Genomic DNA, 20,346 nt, shown 5'->3' on the forward strand with positions numbered 1-20,346 from the left:
TCCTCAAGACCAGGGATCGAGTCCCACGTCGGGCTCCCTGCATGGAGCCTGCTTCTCCTTCTACCTGTGTCTGTGTCTCTGCCTCTGTGTGTGTGTGTCTCATGAATAAATAAATAAAATCTTAAATAAAATAAAGTCTGTGTTTATAACTTAATTTATATCGACATTGTTGATTCTATATTTTGAAATGTATTTCTAATCATATGACTTTTATAAAGGTAATTTATTACTCACATAAGAGGGGTATTCAGTGGTGGGTCTTGCTTCATTCCTGCAAACTGTGGAGCTGACCTCTCCAAGCCTGCACAGCTATACTTAAAACCCTAAAGGAAGAAAGATCCTCTCTCTGTCAGAATCTCTATATTAAAAAATCTCTAGGGGGATCCTGGGTGGCGCAGCGGTTTGGCGCCTGCCTTTGGCCCAGGGTGCGATCCTGGAGTCTCGGGATCGAATCCCACATCGGGCTCCCGGTGCATGGAGCCTGCTTCTCCCTCTGCCTGTGTCTCTGCCTCTCTCTCTATCATAAAATAAATAAAAAAATAAAAATTAAAAAAAATCTCTATATACACATGCACAGATACACATTACCGTCTCTTCTCTGAATTCCCTATTTCCTCTGGAGTCAGATGTTACGTTGAAAAACTGCCTTTTGCATTGCAGGGGCTGGGAGCTGGCAGGTGAAATCAGGAGGAGTCAGCAAGCACCACTAACCCCCCTTAACTAACTTGCCCTCCCCTGCACAGATTTTCACTTCTTTTAGGGAATATTTGTTGAGCCTACTCTTCAGGTCTTCGTATGCATTACAGTTGGGGTTAGAGTTTGTAGATTTAGTTTGTATTTAATAATTTATTGTTTTCAAGCAAGTTCCCATTGGTTTGTCCTTTTTTTTTTTTCTTTTTTTAAGATTTTATTTATTTACTCATGAGAGAGACACACACACAGAGAGGCAGAGACACAAGCAGAGGGAGAAGCAGGCTCCATGTAGGGAGCCGAACACAGGACTCGATCCCAAGTTTCCAGGATCACACCCTGGACTGAAGGTGGCACTAAACCACTGAGCCACCCGGGCTGCCCCTCCAGAAAGGTTTTTTTTTTTTTTTTAATTTTTTATTTATTTATGATAGACACAGAGAGAGAGAGGCAGAGACATAGGCAGAAGGAGAAGCAGGCTCCATGCACCGGGAGCCCGATGTGGGATTTGATCCCGGGTCTCCAGGATTGCACCCTGGGCCAAAGGCAGGCGCCAAACCGCTGCGCCACCCAGGGATCCCTCCAGAAAGGTTTAAATCTCACACCTTTCGATTGGGATCCCTCATCATCTCTGGGCCACTCATATCCCTGTGCTGTTTATAGACTTATTTTGTTTAGTGCATCTTTACTGTACTTTAAAGGGGTTGAGGAGGATGGTAAATTAAATACATGTGCTCTGCCATCTCAAATTGGTGATCAGAATATAAATAGCTTATAAATCCTTGAAACATATTTCAAATTTCCCTAGATGTGTCATTTGACTTTTAGAAGTATAGAAAAATTAATTTATAAATGAATACCCTAAATAAAATCATGAACTAGGTAATATTTTGCAGGAGTTTTTCATGACTTCTCACTTGCTTGTAATAAATTTTGCCACTTGCTTTCTTTTGCCATTTCATTTTGGAATTCTCCAGGGTAGTGCGATTTTTTTTTTTCCAGAAAAGGTGAAACAAAGAATAAAATACTTTTCTAAAAATTTACTAAGATAGCAATGCATATTTTTTAAAATCTGTCTACAGCTTATAACACAGCTAGTTCAATCTATCAACCTCAAACAAAGTATAGGAAATTACTTTTAATAACTTTTTTTTTTACTGATTACAAAAGTAGTTCATGTTCATTATAGAAAATTGTAGAACACATATAAGCATAATGAATGAAATAAAAATAAAATTATCTCCTAATCCTATTATTAGAATGATGAATTTCTTGAATCTCTCCTTCCACGTGACTTCTCAAAGTGTTTAATAATGATACCAAGAGGGATGCCTGGGGGGCTCAGCGGTTGAGTATCTGCCTTCAGTTCAGGGTATGATCTCAAATCCGAGGATCGAGTCCCACGTCGGGCTCCCCGCATAGAGCCTGCTTCTCCCTCTGCCTGTGTCTCTGCCTCTCTGTCTGTGTCTCTCATGAATAAATAAATAAAATCTTAAAAAAAAAGTAATGATACCAAGAAATGTATCAAACATTTTGCTCATCTGGTCTTACTAATGCTCAGTCAGTAGGTTACTTTCTTTTAATCCTACAGAAAGGTGCCCTAATGAAGACTTCAGAATTACTTTTCTTTTTCAAAGGCATAAGTTAAGCTCTAAAATATTTGACAAATCATAATTTTTTTTTTTATACACACACACACTCTCTCTCTCTCACTCTCTCTCTCTCTGTCAAAACAGGGATTCTTCAGCCATTTGGTACTAACTCTAAAAGTCAGCAATTCCAAACCTAGTTTGTCTGTATTTTTCCTCTTTTTGTTTGTGCAAGTAAGATTTGAAAAATGCATGTGGGTTTTGAAACTCCTGCTGCGCCAGCCACGATTTCCCATAAAAGGGGGAACATTTATTTGTGTATATGAAGTCCTGGACAGCAGTACTTGGTCAGACGTGAGACAGATGTATGTGTGCACAGCTGTTTGTGTTTAAGGACAGAATACAGACATAAATAAGGTTAGATATCCTTGGTTTGATGCTAGAATATTTTCATACACCATATTCAAAGGAATATCTGTCATAACTGAAAACAAGGGGAAATTTATCAGAAACAGAGCACAGACCCTTTCCCCAGAGCCAGGATAAACAAAACCAATATGGGCCTATCAAGCTATGGTCTTGTAAAATAAACTTCATTGTACAAAAGAAAACCACCTTATTTATTCATAAAAATATTGTCAGATATTAAAGTCAGATAGTACTGTCTTCTATGAAATTAAAGAGTAGAGCTAGATTTTTCTGGCTTGTCTGTCAGGATCAGAATTGCCATTATGTTTAAACCTAATAACTCTAGAAAAGAATGCTTCACGAAAGAGTACCATTGCTGTTTTTGCCAGTAAGCTTTCCTAAGACAGACTAGCAACCTTTTGCTTTTCTATGAAAAAGAAAAAAGTTTATATTGAAATCAAACTGCCACTTCTGTGGTATATTTCAATGCAAAATGATTCCCAGAAAGATGGTTCTCCCTGCATGATACGAAAAGCACAGAATAAAAATGACAAATCTGAGACCTAAGGTCACAAAGAATTTTAGAGAGTCTTAGAATTTGTTTTATGGCTATGATGACCCAAAAATTTGAGGAGAGCCTCAGGAAAAAAAGGCTAATGGGGAATTTTACTAATTCCTTTATTTATTTAAATTTTCTTAGCCTAATCTGATTAAGAATCATTTACATTACATGCTAGCTGGAAAAATAATTTATTTGTAAAGCAGAATTCATTCAAATAAGTTTTTCTAATGGATGGTCTAAAAAATACTCATTTTCACACTATATCTGCCTAGATTTTCACATCTCAAGTCCTCTTTTCCCTCTCCCCAGGTCTTCCCTCCAGAAAAATCTCATTAAAAGTTCAGAGCAGGCCTTCAAAGTAACTGCATACTTTGTTTAGAAGGTACTCTTGTTTTGATGAAAATCCTAAAACAATTCCTTTAAAGGGTTTGTTTAAAAGAATCCAAGACACAGAGATATCCATAAGACTGAAATGCTATACTTTATTTACATAAGTTTGGACTTTGAAGAAGTGTTTTGTTTTGTTTTCTTGTCAACTCAATAAATCATATTGAGAATCATGGGTGACTTACAATGTTCAAGACCCAAAGAAGACAACTTAGTCTGTCCTTTTAACCTCACTCTGGTAACTTGGCCATTATTAGTTGAAGTCATATGATAAAAACAGAGGACTAAAAAATAGAATTTGCTGTTGGAATCTTTGCCTGGATAATCAAGGTATTTCACACTATGTCTAAAGTGGATACTTGCTAAGCTTTTATAGGGCTTCAAAAATTGTAAAATTTCTTTAATATGTATAGGTAGCACTTGCATAGCATCATTTTTAGAAGTGCATATTTTGTGTCATTATATGTACAGAGATATATAAGGGGAAATCAATGGAAAGGGAACAAAATTATGGAGCAATGAAAAGTCCTTTTTTTCCCCTTCTAAACTTGAAATTAATACATGAAACGGTGTTAGTTAGAAAGAAGTTTATAGGGATCCCTGGGTGGCGCAGCGGTTTAGCGCCTGCCCTTGGCCCAGGGCGTGATCCTGGAGACCCGGGATCGAATCCCATGTCGGGCTCCCGGTGCATGGAGCCTGCTTCTCCCTTTGTCTATGTCTCTGCCTCTCTCTCTCTCTCTCTCTCTCTCTATCATAAATAAATAAAAATTTAAAAAAAGAAAGAAGTTTATACTTTAAAATAAGATGCGCTTTTTATTGCCATAGATAAATGGTGGCATCATAATTTGGAGGGGGAAAGTTTGCCTTAAAGACTTAATATTTCCAAGAGGAAGCTTTTAAACGATATTTTGCATGAACATCTTTAGAGTGTTTGTTCATTTTCTGATTTGATTATTTTATTCTCAGTCTATTATTACTCAGAGTATTGTATTAACAATAAAGACAAAACCACTAGCAGAAAAGAAAATTTGCAAACTGACGAGGTAAGACACGATTTCAAGTCAAAGGAAAAATCATGCAATCTATGGTGAGGTAAAGGATTCTTCTGACACCTGCTTAGTGCCATGCCCACCAGCATTACTCCTACAACACCTGATGACAATGGCTTCTTGGGTCATCTGTCCTTACCCCCACTGCATTTGTACCACGAGCTCCACGAAGGAAGACAAGACCTTCTCTTTTTTTTTTTTTTTTTTTTTTAAGATTTTATGTATTTTTTCATGAGAGATACAGAGAGAGAGAGGCAGAGACACAGGCAGAGGAGAAGCAGGCTCCATGCAGGGAGCCCGATGTGGGACTCAATCCCAGGACCCCAGGATCATGACATGAGCCCAAGGCAGATACTCAACCACTGAGTCACCCAGGTGCCCCCAAGACCTTCTCTTAAGTCATCCTTTTATTCCACACACAAGGACAATGTTAACTTTGCAGATGAAAGGAGCCAGTGCTCCCACATGGAAAATAAGAATATGTCACATTCCATCTGTGGGTGTCATCACTCCTGAGGGTTCCACAGGGAGCCTCCTTCTTATCGCTGGATCATCACTCCATCCTGCTCCCACAGACATGTGTCATAAATAGACCTTCTTCTTCTTTAGTCCCTCCCCCTATGACCCTGTGCCAACACACACATGCATACACACACATACCACTTACTCTAAGATTCCCGAGTCACCCAGCAGAATAACTAGATCAGGCTCTGACTTCTTCCTGCTGGGCCTGGGCAGTCTCTCTGAAGCTCAGCCATTGGTGCATTTGACTGTAGAATTTTGTCAAGTGGCTGCTTCCCTACCATGACCCATCAGTGGCCTGCTTATCTAGCTCCTGGCCAATGAGATGTAACCAAGAACTGTGTCTACCTCATTTTAATGAAATATCCCAAACATACAGAAAATGATGATAGAACGGATAACTGTGTGTAATCACCATCAGTCTTATTAAATCTCAATATTTTGCTATATTTTCTTCAGATCTCTTTCCTTTTTAAAACATAGTATATAGGGGCACCTGGATGGCTCAGGCAGTTAAGCATCTGCTTTCAGCTCAGGTCATGATCCCAGAGTCCTGGGATGAAGCCCCACATCAGGTTCCCTGCTCAGTGGGGAACCTGATTCTCCCTCCCCCTCTGCCTGTTGCTCCCCATGCCCTTTGTGCTCTCACTCTCTCTCTCTGTCAAATAAATAATTTTAAAAAAAAATCTTAAAAAAAATAAAACATATGGTTAAGCTCCTCATGCCACCCACCTAGAACCCATCTCACACCCCCGCCCATGACATATATGAAGGTCAACACTAATCCACATTTGGTGTGTATTATTCTCTTGCATGGCTTTGTACATTTACTAGAACTGAATGCATCTATAAACATTGTATAAGTACTGGCTTTATTTTATTTGTTTATTTCATACAAATATGTAGGTTTCATATTTTACATTTAATTCCACAACTTTTCTTTCAACATGATGTTTGTGATTTATAGATGTTGATTTTGAGTTATCTCCATGTTTGTACTCAGAAGTATATAAATTACTTAGGAAAAAAAAAGAAGAAAAAAATAAATTACTTAGAACCTAAAATGTGCTCTTTATAATGTTTATGCATTCTGGAAGGAATACATTTGTTGTAAATAACCAAAATCTTTTTCCAAAATATAGCATATAACTACAAAAGCACTTCAAAAATATGTCTTGTTGTAAAACTGCCAAATTAAACTTCATATTTGCCCATTTTACTAGTAGACAAGCAATTATTTTGTAGGAAATTTCCCCAAGAATGAACAAGTAGGTTGATATATGACACTGAATGGCATACTTATTCCTGACTTGTAAGATACCAAGATTCTGGATAGCTGCCAATATCCATCAGAATAATTTAGAAAAAAAAAGAGTTCTCTTCAACAAAAATATTTTTTAAGCAAACAAGAAAAAGAAAAACTAAAAATATGCCCATATATTTATGCTATTAATATTTGGAGTAAAATACACTGACAATATTAATTTTAATTATTGAAATGCTATTTGATACTTGGAAAAATATAACTACTTTTCCTCAATTTGTATGAAAGAGTATGCCTAATATACTTTTTTTAAATAAGTAACAGGGCAGCCCTGGTGGCTCAGCGGTTTAGCGCCGCCTGCAGCCCAGGGCGTGATCCTGGAGACCCTGGATTGAGTCCCACCTCAGGCTCTCTATATGATGTCTGCTTGATGCCTGCTTCTCCCTCTGCCTGTGTCTCTGCCTCTCTCTCTGTCTCTATGAATAAATAAATAAAATCTTTTAAAAAAATAAAATAAAATAAGTAACATACTGCTTAGATTTCCTAAATCTGTTGTAAAACATAAAAACCATGAGAGAGAAGTGAATGAAAAACCCACAGATTCACATTTTTTAATGAAAAGCCCACAGATTCACATTTTTATTCTTAAATTGGTGCTGCAATGATAGTAAAGAACAAAATATAAGAAAGAAGTAATGGACAGAAGTTAGAATATAGAATCAGCTTTTTTATATGTTCCACTACACATTGTCTAAAAGCTTATATATTGTTGATTTTCAACCAACAATATTTATTAACTAGGCTTAGAAGCTCCCTTTGACTTGTAACATATTATTAGCATTGGCATTAACAACAAAAGTTACATCCTATTGAGTTTTTATTATATTCCAGACACAATATATAGTGTACATAGTATACACATAGTGTATATACACAGATAACATTATATAATAAATATTGCATAATTTTCTTGATAATCCAGTTAGAAAGGTTTTCGTGGGATTTTTTTGGTTTGGTGTTTTATTTGGTTTGGTTTTTGTTGTTGTTGTAGGTGCTGCTTAATTTTATGGTTTGGGAAATTGAAGCTTAGAAAGGTGAAGAAAATTCTCCAAGATCAGCCCACTAATAAGTGGAAGATCCAAACCCAGACCTATATAATTCTAACATAAGGTTGCCAAATTTAACAAAATTGGATATAGGACAAACAGTTATTTTGAATTTCAGATAAATAATAATATTTTTAGTGTAAGTATGTCCCATGCAAGATTAGGGACATTTGTATGCTAATTACATATAGTTTATCTGAATTCATATTTATCTGGGAATTCTAGGTTTTAACTGGCAACCCTATTCTGAAGCTGATCCAGAGTCTTAACTCTCTGTTATTCTGACTCTGAAGAACTAGAAAGATTGCCTTGGACAAAGAAGGAGACAACCATTATTTTGCTTTTCTAGAAAAGTGAAGGTCAGTTGTAATTGTCTAGTTGCCCCTTCAGCACTACCCAATAGTTCAATGGTTCTCAATTTTTAATGAATGTAAATATAACCTAAGGTGCTCATTGTAAATACATATTCTCCGCCAGAGTCTTTGGCTAAGCCTAGAAGTGTGTATTTTAACAAGCACTCCAGATGTTTCTGATGTAGGCAGTCCTTGGCCTGTTCTCTGAGAAATAGTGAAATAGCTGGTCAAACTCAAGAGAAATGTAATGTCACTTGAAAATATGCTAGAAAAAGTAAAAATCATTTTAGGGGCCATGTGGGTGAAATCTGACTAAAATTATTAGAAATGCAATCTGGAAAAACATAAGTTGAAAAAAGATCTGATTGACCTTCATGTTGTCATGACACCCAAAGATCAATAGTGTTTTTTAAAATGGGGTAACCAGGGATTCCCTGGGTGGCGCAGGGGTTTGGCGCCTGCCTTTGGCCCAGGGCGAGATCCTGGAGACCCAGGATCAAATCCCACATCGGGCTCCCGGTGCATGGAGCCTGCTTCTCCCTCTGCCTATGTCTCTGCCTCTCTCTCTCTCTCTCTCTCTCTGTGACTATCATAAATAAATAAAAATTAAAATAAATAGATAAATAAAATAAAATGGGGTAACCAACTAAACCAATGCACATTTGATAGTCTACTATTATTCTTCTGGTCACTGGCCATGGGAATTAAGGATGATGCCCCTGAACATGCTATAATATATCATATTTTAATATTTCCTCTCCTCTACTGCTAAGTAGCTCCTTTCCACACAATGCCTCTTCTAGCTATTAAAGTTGGCCATTAAAAAAATAAATAAATAAAGTTGGCCATTTGGAGCAGAGACAATTCAATCATTCTGATCTCCTTCCAGATTTTGAATTACTTACTGATCTTTAGAATCATCATACAGATTAATAAAATAAGAATCAATTTAAGTAAATTAGCGCAATTAAATGTTTTTCTTTTTTCCAGAGTGGGAGAGGAGCAGAAGAAGAAGGAGGGAGAGAATCTCAAGAAGTCTCCATGCCCAGGCATAGCCTGACTCAGGGCTTGATTTCACAATCTTGAGATCATGACCTGATTGGACACTTAACCAACTCAGCCACTCAGATGCCCCAAGCTAAATATTTTCCTATTAAATGCCATAAAGGAGTTCAAATCCCAAGAAATCTTAGAAAGATATAATTAAATTACTTTGTTTAAATTACTTTGAGATTTCACCTCTCCACATTCTTTCAAATGTTACCTGTGGACATTTTAGTATCCACATTCTTAAGCACTGAAATACACTTCCTTACTTTAAATGTACAGCTTACTTAAAAAAAAAAAAATCTTATTTCAGTAATTTGATAATAGTGAGGCCCGAAATTGGGGAAGCAGTGTTAGACATGAAAGGAGAGAACAAATAATAAAGACATTTTGGTAGTAGAATCAATAGAACTTGGTAATGTATTAAACATGTGGAGTGAGTATAATATTAGTTTTTCTCTAATGTTATTATGATCATTTTATTACTAATTCTCCCTTGCTAAGTAGTATGATATGAATCGTTTTGGTATCTATTAGACTGTGAAGGATTCATTTTCTTTTTTTCATTTAGTAAGATGATGGCTGGTGGGTCTTCTTTTAAATATTCACTCATAACCATAGTCACACTGCTCCTAATTTGCTGTTTTATCCCTCCTAGAAAGAGCTGAATGCCACCAAGAGAAAATAGTTGATCAAAACTTTTAAATGAATGTTAATTTATATGCTACCCAAAGGATTTTCTCAAGTTATGTATCCTGAGAGACAACATGAAGTAGGTTTGAACCTGCCATAACTCTCAGAGCCATGGCCCCAGTAAATAGGCACAATGAGTCTCCAGAGACATTATTAGGTATAAATTATTTCCCAACCTATGTTTTTTTTTAGGATTCTGTCCTGGACCTGATATTCCATCAATACACATGTACACACATTCTCACTTAGAATACTTTCCCCAGGGGCTCCTGGGTGGCTCAGTCAGTCAAGTGTCTGCCTTAGGCTTAGGTCATGATCCCAGCATTCTGGGATAGAGCCCGGCTCCCCGCCAGCAAGGGACTCTGTTTCTCCCTTTCCACCTGCCCCACTCATGTGCTTTCTTTCTCTCTCAAATAAATACTTTTTTTTTAAGTACTTTACATAAAACAAAAACAAAACAAACAACAGTGATGAAATACTTTACGTTAACATATTCTGAACCAATGGTGGAAGAGAGGTTTCTCATTTCTTTTATATAACTTAAAGCAGGAGCATTGAGCAACCATTTTCTTCCTTCACAAAGTCATTTTGTTATATGTCATCTCCTTTTTCTAGATAGCCGAGTTGCTGGGTAAATGGGAGATGCTATTCTGTCCTTGCTCGGAATGATATATTCCCACCAGTAGAGAGCATGTGTAATCCCACCTACCTGGTGAATTCTGAGTCCTTTTCCTTTCCACATGAGTTTTTTTCTAATAGGTTTATTAACTGTTTTCAGAAATGCCTATTAGGACTTTAAATAGGATTGCATTGAATTTATAGATTACTTTAGGGAAGATTGCCAAGTTAACGAAATTGAATCTTCCATTTCATAAAAATGGTCTTGTAATTCCTGAAACCATCTCTCCACTTGTTTAGGGCATCTTTATTTTATAGTTTCTTTTTCAGTCTAGGGTTTCCATTTGGTTCTTTTTACGGTTTCCTTTTTAAAAACAAAACAAAACAAAAAAACCCAGAATTTCCATTTCTCCATTGAGATGTTTACCCATTAAAAACATCTTTTTTTCTTTCTTTCTTTCTTTCTTTCTTTCTTTCTTTCTTTCTTTCTTTCTTTCTTTCTTTCTTTCTTTCTTTCTTTCTTTCTTGTCTGCCTGGTTGTTGTTGTTTTTTACTTTATTGAGGACAGTTATATCACTTAAAAACCTTGTCCAATAGTATAACATGTAGTTCATCTTCATTCAAACTACTTTTTTTTGGGATCCCTGGGTGGCGCAGCGGTTTGGCACCCGCCTTTGGCCCAGGGCGCGATCCTGGAGACCCGGGATTGAATCCCATGTCGGGCTCCCGGTGCATGGAGCCTGCTTCTCCCTCTGCCTATGTCTCTGCCTCTCTCTCTCTCTCTCTCTCTGTGTGACTATCATAAATAAATAAAAATTTTTAAAAAAAATTTTTTTTAAATAAAAAAATATTAAAAAAAAACCTACTTTTTTTTTCCTCTTGAGAATGTGTTTCTTTTTCTTGGTTTTGTATATTTTGGGTATTTTGGGTAATCCTGGATTATATCTGGATATTATAAATTTAAAGTTGTGGAGATTCTGGATTCTGTTTTCTCTGGTGAGCATTGTCTCTTCTGTTTAGCAAGTAATTGTCTCCACTGGGCTTGAACTTCAAACTCTTCTGGATTTCTTGAGTGGCCTCTCCAGTCCAGTTCAGACCTTCTGCTTTTAGTGGGCTGCTTTGCATCTACATGCATGGTTCAGGGGCAGCAATTTGGGCAGAAAGAATTTAAGGATCCCATTTTTGGCCCTTACATGTGTGAGGTTTACCCACCCTCCAGGGGATCAGGTTTTTAGATACATTCTTCTTCTTCTTCTTCTTTTTTTTTTTAATTTATTATTTAACGATTTTATTTGAGAGAGAAAGCACAAAGCTGGGGTGGGGCGGGGTGGCCAGAGGAAGAGGGAAAAGCAGACTCTGCTCAGAAGCCTGACATGGGGTCCAACCCCAGAACCCTAGGACCATGACCTGAGCCGAAGGCAGAGGCTTAACCAATTGAGCCAACCAGGTCCTCCTGGGTACATGCTTCTAATTCAGCTGGCCAGGACTGGATCTTTCCACATGGATTCCATCCCCCTCTCTGTATCCCCTGGATGGCACTTAGTCCTGGAGAAGAGCTATCAAGAGGGGAATTCACTTAAAGAGAGCTCCCTGTGTTCCCTCCTTTAAGGAGGATTCTCTACCAGGTCTGTCTTCTGTTCACTACCCAGTACCTTCAGGTAATTATTTTATGTATTACTTCCAGATGTTACAATTACTCTCTATAGATTTTTTTCCTTTGGTAGAGTCTTAGTCTATTATTTTAAGAAATAGAACTCTCTACCTAAAAACTGATCTTCCCAATGACAAAGATATTATTGAATCTATGAATTCAACTTGGATTTACTTGAAATACTGTCTTTACCCCAGCTGAAACAAGTCCTTTAATTACTGGTGAGCCCAACACGACTAGACACTCAATTATTCAGTGTTGATCATTCGTGAACATCTAAATTCCAAGAATTTTTTGTTTCCATTACACCATAGTCTTTCCTTTTCACTATGGCCATTGACCTACAACATCAACCAGTAAAGTTAGAAGTAATAAACTCCTGGTCATTGCTTTCAATAAAAACAAATAGGAGAGAAACTAGCCAGTTTTGACTATAGTGAGATTTAAGAAATTCCACAGGATCTGCTTTCCTATGCTAACCTTGATCCCTGTCCCTGTTTGAGGTATACAGCCTGCTCTTCCAAGTTTGTGCTTAAAATTACTTTTAATCTCTCTTTTTTTATTTGGTAGATTCATCAAATTATTCATTGCGTATTTATTTTCTCAACTGTTACTTCTTCCCAATTGTGTTTTTTCTCCTCTATTTATCTCTATTTTCCATGTTTACTTCACTTTTAGTGGACCACCTACCAAGCCTATTTAGCCTACCCCAATAAAGTTTTTTTAATTGAGCAGTCCTAGTATTCTTCTTTCATTCTTAAATATCTATACATTTGTGGCAGAGATGGGTTACAAAACCCTAAATTTCTTTCCTTCTTGACATTATCCATTCTCTCCCAACCAACTTAGAGTAGTTTTTTTTTTTTTTTTTTTTTGAGTAGTTCTTGAAATAGTGTAAATATTTGCTTAGGATTTTATCCGAATACCCCACTCACTGAGACATCAGTGGTAAAGAAAACAGCAGGGACATGTCACAGGGAATTTTCTACATTCTACAACCTAATGACTAAAGGGAATCTTTATTTAATTAAAATTTTATATCTGTCTTATTTCCGCTCATAAACAACACTGAATTTCTCAGGGCCCTTATTTGCATTTTCCATTTCCTTTACGTTAATGATGTCTTGAATTCTTGGTTAGACCTCATCAGAAAAGTAATTTTCCCTTGAGTATGAGGAGCAAATGAAGTATACCTCTTAGACATACTCTAAATTTCCCCAAAGCTTCAGAATAAAGCAGGTCACTGCCAGGCCCATCATGAAGGGATGTCCAAAATCTCATAGGTCTAGACATTTAATCAGAGAGGTCAGAGAAGACAAATAAGCTGTCAATAATTATTTTTCTTAATGTTTTGGGTTTTTAAAATCTATACGTTAAAGATAATTTTCAGTTCTATATAAATCTAAAATAGTTCTTCAGCCATACTCTACGTGAGACACTATTTAATACTTTAACAATATTAGCCCAAGCGTGCTGGGTTCTATTAATATTCTCATTCCATTAAAGCTCAAAAATTTGTAAAATATCATACACCTACATTTGGCAGAGCTGGGGCTTGAATCCTAGTATTTGGCTTCAGAGGCTGTGTTCCCATACACTACACAACACTGCTATCTTAGTACGTGTCACTTATGTCCTAATAGAGAAGAGTACTCACCAAGAAAGGACTCAAACTCAACAATAAATGAACTAAGAGATACTAAGATAAAGCGCTCAAAAAAATCTTGGAATATATAGTTAGCTGTAAATGAGTGGTAATAAAGTAAATGGGAATGCATAATGTAAGGATCAGTTTGCACCACATGAAATTGCCTTTTTTTATATGTCAAAATGTCTGAACAATAACAATTTCAAATGGTTCAATCAAATATTAAATCAGGATACTTGAAATAGATATTCAAAAGAAAAATGGAATAGTAGCTTGGAATTAAAAACATTCGTTGTTTTAGCACAATCGGGGAGTTAGTGAGATGTGGCTGGGTGAGAGGGCATAAGTGAATTATTCTTTTTTTTTTTTATTTTTTTTTATTTTTTTTATAAGTGAATTATTCTTAAAAGTTCCCCCTGTCGACGAGGAAGCGTGGGGAAGTAAAACTGTGCTCAGGTTTTAGCTTAGTGAGGAGACACACAGCGGGAACAAGAATACCTTAGTGTGGTAAGCAGTGGGTTTGTATCTTATTTTTGCAGAAGAGCAGAGAAATACGTGTTTGATTACAAGCGTGAAAAAAGGAAGGGTGTTTCTGGGGAACTGACCTTCACTGCACGCAGGTAGCCAGTGTCTGGAGAACAGGCAGGTCAGGAAGGGTGGTGGGTGTTGAGGACCCCACCCTTTGCAAAGCCCGTTGGGAATGGCAAAAAGGAATTTCTCACACCTGGTCAGAGATTCACTCTCTGTGGGTGGTATCATCCCCAGCTGTACCTAATCTAAATATGCTAGTGTCTTTTATGAGCTGCCTCTGGTAGAACACAACAACGTAAAAATATTGTGACCTAAAGAAATTGCCCTACTTTGAACTCTAGGCTAAGTTATAAACATTGCTGACATTTCTTGATGGAGATGTGATTGTATTTTCTAGCATTCTTTCTTAATTGGTTTTGACTGGGCCAAGACATACTAATGACTACAGAATTCTTAATAGTTACATCTACAACTTTCCAAAAGTCTTCAAGAAACTAGAGCACACTACTAAAACTGCTTGAAATAAAAATTTAAGTATGACTTGAATGCTTATGACCATGAATAGTTAGAAGAGAATCTGAGATAAAATCAAAGAACTATATTTGTCTCTAATGTCCATTTGACTTCCCTTACTTATTGAACAGGATGCAGTTACCATGCATTCTATGCTTGTGTAGTATGTGGAATACCCTTGAAGAAATGGGGTTTCCTTTTCACTTTTTGTATAGAATTAGTATACTTAATAGAAACGACACACTTAGATCTAACTCCAGGATTATTAAAGAGGGAAGTGGAAAATTCAGAAATAGGGAAAATACTAATTTGAACACACTGTTTGATATGTTTATTCTAGCATGGTATACCAAATATAATGCAAAAAGAAGGAAGTATATTAATAAACTCATATTAAAACAGAGTGAAAATAGAAAGTTACTTAAGTAGTAATATGATTTATGACCTTCTGGGAAAAGGGGGCTGGCTAATTGAAATCAGTTGAGCCTGTCATAGGCCACATGTCCATAAGGATGCTTGAAAAAGACAAAAAAAAAAAAAAAAAAAAAAAGAATGCTAGAAAAAGAATCATACCTACTGCTGGGAGTCAAGTGGTTAGTAATCTATTTCTACTAAAAATGTAACAAAATGGTTCAGAGAAGATAAATCATTCCATTAATGACAATGATCAAATACAGTTGACCCTTGAACAGCATGGGAATTGGGCCACCAACCCCAACACAGTCAAAAATCTCGATATAACTTTTAACACCCCAAAACCTTAACTACTAATAGCCAATTATTGACTAGAAGCCTTATCGATAACATAGAGTTAATTCACACATATTTTGTTGTTATATGTATACTGTATCCTTACAATAAAGTAAGCTAGAGAAAAAATGTTAAGAAAATCATGAGGCGGGCAGCCCTGGTTGCTCAGTGGTTAGCGCCTGCCTTCGGCTCAGGGCGAGATCCTGGAAACCTGGGATCGAGTCCCACATCGGGCTCCCTGCATGGAGCCTACTTCTCCCTCTGCCTGTGTCTCTGCCTCCCTCTCTCTCTCTATGTCACTCATGAATACATAAATTTAAAAAAAAAAAGAAAAGAAAGAAAATCATGAGGAAGAAAAAGTACATTTATAGTACTGTATTATTGAAAACAATCCATATGTAAGTGAACCAACCTATGCAGTTCAAACCCATATTGTTCAAGGGTCAACTGTGCTTTGATATGTTTAAGTGATAAATTACAGCCGCCTCCTTATACTCTGGCTGTGATGTGAAAAATACTAAGGAAACAACCCAAAAAAGAAAATGAAAAAAAAGAGATGATGAGGGCTGTTGAGTTGACACATTTTAGGTACTGGAAAGGGTAGCAGGAGCTGACTGCAGACAAACTAAAGCCTGAATCTGTTGAGAAATGCTCTGGGTTTTTGGGAAATTGATCTTTGTTTTACCCAATATCTCAGTAAACATTCTGGAATGTGCTAGAATTGTTTACATCAGCCACTTGCTTCTCACGAGCCAGCCAGTTTTCAGAACAGCCAGATGTGAGGGAGATCAAGAAATAAAGCCTTTCATGAGTAATTACAAAAGGAGCTTCTCTATCCAGTAGCATCCTCATTCCTTGTTAGTGATATTCACATTCCGTGTCCTTTGTCATTAAAAACATTTCGCCTCTTCCTCTATTGGCACCTCTCCATCAATAACCCTATCACCTCATTGTAACAAACATGATCAAGTTGAACTACAAGTAGAGTGGATGTCAGAATTAACCTCTAAATTAGCAAGTGGGAAAAAAAAATTTAAATAGCAAAGTCAAAAAGGTCTCAAAAGTAACATCATACACATTCTTTGTGTCGGGGAGGAAGAACTTCCTCTGTCCCAGGGTCCTTCTAGCTGGACTTAGAATCAAATTGACATGAGACAAATAAACAGGAAAAAATGAAATTCAATAGGCTAATGTACAGGGAATCCTCAGAGACATGAGATGCCAAAGACAGTGAGGCAACATGAAGCATCTTTGGGCTACGGAGAGGGGCAGGGCCTGAAGACAGCCCTGAGCAGGAAGGTGAAAAGAGGTGTTGGGAAAAACAAAGGTTATCCTATTATGCAAATAAATCCCTTGGGTAGAGGGGAGCCGCTTCCTGGTACAGGCTCTCCTTTCCAATGTAAATTTAGGCTACTGAGGAAGAGGCCGAGAGCTTTGTAGGCATCTGCTGGGTTTTAATTCCTCTTAACTCAAAATAGTCTTTATGACATAGTGGCACATTCTGGGTGTCTCATCCTGCACCCCTTCAACTGAAAAATGAAAAGTGATCAAGATGAATGTCTCTCCTTCCAGTTTTTAAATTTTACTGATAACAGATGAGAAGTCAATGATTTTGCAACAAAGGAAGCCTAGAATTAAAAGAGTGGAGATTTTACAGATCATAAGTCATAAATTTACTGATCATAAATCAATATGATGTAAAAAGGTAATGGGGAAACTTAATTACATAGAACTAGCTGGAAATTAAGAGCTATCTTTCTAAAGAAACTTTAAATCACAAGGTAAAAACTAAAATTTCAAAGCCATGTATAGTAAAAAGAGATAACATTATACCAAAATATAGGATAGAGCTAAAGCAAGAATACTTCCAAATTTAAAGAAGTTACACGGTGTAAAATTAGAAAAAGACCGGCAAAATTAACCAAGAGAAAATACATAAACAAAGTTAATAAAAAAATTTAGAAAAGGAGAAATAGAAAACAAAATATTTAAGAAAGTATAGATAGACCCAAATTGCATTATTTGAAAAGGCCAACAAGAAAACAATCCCTAGCAAGATTGATTAAGGGGAAAGAAAGAAAATGCTGTAAGTTTAGAAATTAGGAGAAGATACAATTAAAGAAATTTAATAAAATAAAAAATAAAAAAAGAAATAAGAAGATATGCAGTTGGTGATATACGAGTTATAAAAGAATGCCATCTACAAATTATGATGGGCATTTTCAAGACCCAGAGGAAACTAATTTATTTGCAAAATATAAAAAATGTACTCAAGTAGGAGTAGCATGCTTACATAAACTGATTATAAGACAATGGATTTACAATGTGTGGTAGGTTCCTCACAGTACGCACATCCCCACCCTGGTCATCGTGTATTTTTTCACCTCTTGACTTTAGGCTTGGCAGTGAGACTCTGTTTAACCATTTACTCAAACTATTTAGTTTCTTAACTGGTGGATACAGAGATCTTCAGGAAAGGCCTAGATGCCCCGCCCTAGGGAGCATTATCAGCAGATGGCCTCCCGCTGTCCTCTCCTTCGGTGTCAGCCTCAACTGCAGAGAAGCACTGCACCCAAGTCCTTCTGCCCTTCCTAGTGCCACATGCATCTGGTGGTGTTGTGCCCAAGATTGCGAATCCGAGAAACCACCAAGGAGGCGACATGATGCAAGCACACGAGGGTTTATTTACAAGCTCGAGCTTGGGTCCAAGTATGCTCCATACAGCAGAGCAGGGACTTGGACCCCGAAGTGGGTTACAGCTGGGTTTTTTATGGGCTGGTCTAGGGGATCTTCAGAAGGGGTGGAGGAATTTTTTCCATTCCAATATGGGGGAAAGGGTGGGGGAGTTTCTTAAGATCTGATATAGGATTCCCTGCCTAGGACATTCTGCAGTTTTTCCTGTAAAGTTCAGCTCTTATTCCCAGGGGCCTGTACTTGTGCTAATGCTAAACTTGAGGTGGAATGGCCTTAATTTTTCTCGGCCTCCACAGTGGTTGGGCAAGTTCTAAACGCCTGGACATTTCAATCCAACCCTAGACAACGCTGTTGGCAATACCTGCTCCAGAGCCCCCTGCCAGTTGGCAGAGAACTTGATGGGCCTGAGTTTCAGTCACTCTCTCCCCCTGCCCCGCTCACCTACCTCTGGGTCTCTCCTGCTCCTGAGCTGTGGCCTGTGATGGAAGCTCGACAGATCACTGTCACCTCAACCCTGCCTATCAGAGATGGAGCTCTGTTCCTCAGTTTCTAACCTCTGTGCAAAGGAGCTCAGATCTGTCAAAGGTTTTCAAAGGATGGTCCGTGGAATGCTTTGAAATAGGTCTGTGTTTCCTAAGTACCAAGATACCACAATACGGTTTCTCTGCCTATAAAGCCTGCAGGCTTAACTCCTTCCTGGCCGGTACATAGTGGAATCCAGCAAATCTGTGGTAAAGAAAACAACAACAACAACAACAGTGATTTGAGTCATCACACCAGACCCCTAAACCAATACAAGCTTTGCTCATTTCTATTCCCCGAGCAGAGATTCTTTCTGCTTAGGGTAAACCCAACGTTGGCCTGTGCCCACACTCAAAATCAGCAAAATCTCCAAGCGGGAAACAAAGAAAAGAGCAAGAGACTATTAGCTCACCTCAGGAAGATTCTTTCTCTGGAATTTTAGTTGTTCGAAGAATCTGTACTTATACAGCTGCCCCATGACTTTAAAAATAGGATTTTAAAAAATTATCCAGCTTCTCTCGTTGTTACAGTGGGAGTATTGGTTATGTGGGAGGTCACACATCCTACTCAAACCGGAAGTCCCAGTAATTGGTACACCTTATTATTATTATTTTCCTTCTTGATCCATTCCACTGCCACGTCCTATTGATTCTATGACCCCAAGGTGGCAGGAATCTTGTTCTATCTTTTTCTTTCTGTGGCTACCACTTCAGTTTGATTATCCCAACTTTGTTAACAAGGACACCAGTTTCTCCTGCATACCTCCCTAGACTCCTCTATAGACTAATCATGGTTAAACACAGATTTAATGACTTTGATTACCAGCTAGAATTTTCCCATGGCTTTTGCCACAGTTTAATCAAAAATTTGCCCCAAGATATCTCTTGTTTTACGTTTCCTATTGCTCACGCTTCACTCGAACCAGGTTCGTTAGTGTTCCATTACCACGCTCCACAAATTGCCACTATTTGGCCTTTGTCCATGCTACTCTCTCTGCTTGACAAGTTATATTTTATCACCTTCTTTCTAAACATCTGCTTATAGAAATCCTCCTCATGATTCAAGTCACTGTTTAAATGCTGCCTCACCCATGAAATCTTCATTTAAGCACCAAGTTCTCCCAATTTTGCCTCCCTTTAAATCTGCCTTTTAAATAGTTGTAATGTGTCTTCCTACTAAATCTGTCCTACCTTATATTGGTGTATCTCGACTACTAAAATGTAAAATTTCAAGATCAGGGACCTACTTGTACTATGCTGTTTAAAATACACATTAATTGGGTGTCTAGGTGGCTCTGTTGGTTAAGTGTCTGCCTTCGGCTCAGGTCATGATCCCTGAGTCCCAAGATGAAGCCTCCCCCACCCCCACCCCCACCCCCCACTGGGCTTCCTGCTCAGTGGGGCGTCTGCTTCTCCCTCTCCCTCTGCCTGCCGCTCCCCTGCTTGTGCTTTCTCTCTGTCAAATAAATACATGAATAAAATCCTTTAAAAAATAAAATGCGGGGATCCCTGGGTGGCGCAGCGGTTTGGCGCCTGCCTTTGGCCCAGGGCGTGATCCTGGAGACCCGGGATCGAATCCCACATCGGGCTCCCGGTGCATGGAGCCTGCTTCTCCCTCTGCCTGTGTCTCTGCGCCTCTCTTTCTGTGACTATCATAAATAAATAATTTAAAAAAAAATTAAAAAAAAAATAAAATGCATGTTAATTAAGCACATTTTGCACAAGGACGGATAATCAGCATTTGTAAAGG

The sequence above is a fragment of the Canis lupus genome, chromosome 27, assembly GCF_011100685.1.
Source record: "Canis lupus familiaris isolate Mischka breed German Shepherd chromosome 27, alternate assembly UU_Cfam_GSD_1.0, whole genome shotgun sequence".
In the NCBI taxonomy this organism is placed as follows: Eukaryota; Metazoa; Chordata; class Mammalia; order Carnivora; family Canidae; genus Canis; species Canis lupus.